Genomic DNA, 3,428 nt, shown 5'->3' on the forward strand with positions numbered 1-3,428 from the left:
GACATAGAGTGCAATGAAAGGAGAGGTACGGTCAATAATACAGAAGAAGCTAATTGAATAATACAGTATACTGGACGGATAGTCTGTCTTTCATTGATGAAATAAGATAATAAGTTATAATGTTCTCATTTTATATATATATATATATATATATATATATAGGTGCAGAGAAACATTTTGTTTCTATTTTAGTGACTACTTTTTGCATTTATATTTAGTTTTCATTGATTATAACAGCTACTCAAATTGTACCAAGGACAGATGTGACACTTCTTCATTAATGCGTCATGGAATAATACCAAATGACAATAAAAATTTTACTTTTGCTAAAGCACGTCAATACTGCATACTGTAGTTTACATTTGACAGTGAAATGTGCTAAAAATGTGCCTTTGCTGGTTGATCCAGCCCTGATGATTCAGACTTGAACTTCAACTGCCTGCTGAAATTTGTGAAGTTCATGTCATCAGATCTCACGCTTTTGAGGTTGTTTGTATCAGCTAAACAGGATTCTAAAGTCTTGTTTTTTGTTATTTTTTTAGTAGTAGAAGCCAGGCTTGGAAAAAAAAGAATTAATTTGATCTGTCTTATAATAGTATTAATAATGTAAAACTTTTTATTTGTTCTTTATTTACTTTTTTAATTGAATTAATTATCTTTAATGACATCATTTTTGATTTGACATCATTTGTTTTTGTCTTCATAATAGATTTTTTTTGTTCTTTTTTTTTCAAACCTTGTCCTGGACTCTTCTGGCTGTGTGTGATATGAATCTCTGCTCATGTTTTCCCATTCAGTCTGAAGCATACTGAATAGGCTGACTCTCGTCCCACCTGTGCTTCTTTTGATTAACCGAGAGCTGGCCATCAAAAATATAATGGAAACCTACTAAATTCATTTACTTGTGGTTAACAGGGAAATGGATTTGCTTTGCCCTTGGTTGGGGGACATAAGGTCATTTGCTGTGGGTCAGCTCTGTGGAAGAGCTGAAAACAACCTTGATTTTACTGAGGAAAAATTAATAAGCAGGAAGCTCATATAAATGGGAAGAGTTGAGATAGACGGAGAGGAAATGAGAGAGACACTCTATTGAATGTGTGTGCATTGTGAAGTGGTAGTGGAGATGAACTAGTTTGCATGATGGCCTGGCTCCAGTAGTAATATTAATATTCTTTTGTCTTCATGATCTCTTAATATTAAATGTATTCCTTGTGTTTTTTCTGTTTTGTTTGACTGTGAAGCCATAATTAAAATGAATCTAGGTGGTTATATGCCTGGAATTTGGCTTTTATTACTGTTGTGAGTGTGTGTACTGTACATTCGCAAGCATGTGCATCACAATCCACACGTGCCTCTCATTTAATTTCCTGATAAGCTTGTGTAAATGGGTCAGTGGAAAGTTGAATGAAGTTGGCTCTTGGCCTCTGGTGCCCTGGGAAGTATTTCTGGAGGAAAGAGAATTGAATTAACCCAGTTGAGTGGCTCTCAGTGGAGGAAGAGTTACTACACACACCAATCAATAAATGCACATGGGAACAAGGGAACAAGGCCCAGTGCACTGTGATTTGTGCTGGATTTTGTTGTTTTCACATATGTAAAAAAAATTCTTAGATATTAATTATAATTGATGAATGTTCATATCTTAAATGCAAAACCTCTCTTAAATTAAGTACAGAATCAATCCCTGCTGATGACTATTTTTTTAGTTAATCAAAGCAAAATTGTTAAAAAGCAATAGACTGTCCACACTCAGACACCCATTATAGCTCCTTTTATATTTGTTTAGTCTCATATTCTCAGTGAGCTGGGATATACAGAGAGTAAGTGTAGAATAACATTCTGCTAGACATACAGTACAGAATGGCGTCATTAAGTCAGTGATCAGGGTTCGATGATGGTGTACTTATGGAAACTGAGGATGCCCTAAATAAACCTTCCAGTAGGATGTACCCTTACACATAGAATAACTGAAGAAGGTGAAAGAGAATATATATTTTTTTAAATAGAGTAACACTGCCACCTAGCAGGATTTACATCTGCATTTACATTTCTAAAAGCCTTGAGAGGCTTTGTATAAAAACACTTTAATTGAAAAGTTTGAAGTATTATTTTTGTTATTACATTCACATTTTTTATAAGTACTGTTTTTATAATGCTTGACACTTGTTGTCATCAATGCCAAGTGCAAAGTTTTAACCAACCTAAAAATGGCTTGCTTATTAATGTAAATTAACTTAATATAAACTCTTATATAAAACTACTTAAATGTACCTATTAATATGAACTTACATGTTAATTATCCTGCAAAAATAAATTACAAAAATAAATGTTGTATTTAAATAAATATATTAATTATGTATTCGAAATGACAGTCATTTTATTAGTAATAATCGTTTGACATACTTTGGCAAACTTTTGATTGAACCTCATCATTTTTTATTTTATTTTTCCTTCCTGTATAATGTTGTCAGTTTGATCTCAGTTTTTCATCAGCAGTGTTTGGGGATATTTTTGATGGCACATCCACATCTGTGAGTGCAGACCAACAAAACAAAGAGAGCCAGAAATCTGCTCCCAAATCAACCCATAAGGCCAAGGAACCAGAAAAGGACAAAGAGAGAGAAAAAAAACAACCATCTAAGTCAAGCTCTAATATAGAGCAAGTCAGTACAGTGTATCTATAGTCTGTGCATATATTTTTATGTCAGTATCGACTCCCATCATATGTTTAACATTTGCCCCCAAATTAATTTGCAGAAAGAGCTTCTCTCATGAATATTGTTCATTGTGCTTCACAGAAGTACAAATTTCTCTGCCACAAGTTTTTTTGCAGGGATTAAGATATGTTTTAATTTATACATTTGAGGTCTCTGAGGTTAAGCTCTGATACAGTTTCTCTCTGTCAGAAAGAGACTTCATATTTGCAAATTTTAATAGGATGAGTTGTAAGCATACACTACTGTTTAAAAGTTTGAGGTCATTTTTTTTTTTTTGTGAAGAAATTGTTTAGTTTTTTGGTTTCATCAAGTAAATTGATTAAATGTGACAGTAAAGTCAGTTATATTGTAAATATATATATATATTTTTTATTAAATGCTGTTCTTTTGAACTTTATATTTATGAAAGAATGGAGGAATGCTAACCCTGAAACAAAATAAGGAACTAACAAATATTGCTACAAGTGTGATTGCATCATATAATAATTGCAGTAAATAAAAAAATAAATAGTGTTCATTGTCTAGTTGACTACATCTTGTATTCATTTTTCAGAAAATTCCTGCCATATGCACATAAACTGACAGTCACCACTGATAAGCTACTACTAAATATTGTAGAAACCTAATTTTCTGTAAAGTTGCTTTGCAATGATTTGTATCGTAAAAAGCACTATATAAATAAACTTGAATTGAATTGAATTGAATCTTGAA

This window comes from Carassius carassius, chromosome 18 (assembly GCF_963082965.1).
Source record: "Carassius carassius chromosome 18, fCarCar2.1, whole genome shotgun sequence".
Classification (NCBI taxonomy): domain Eukaryota; kingdom Metazoa; phylum Chordata; class Actinopteri; order Cypriniformes; family Cyprinidae; genus Carassius; species Carassius carassius.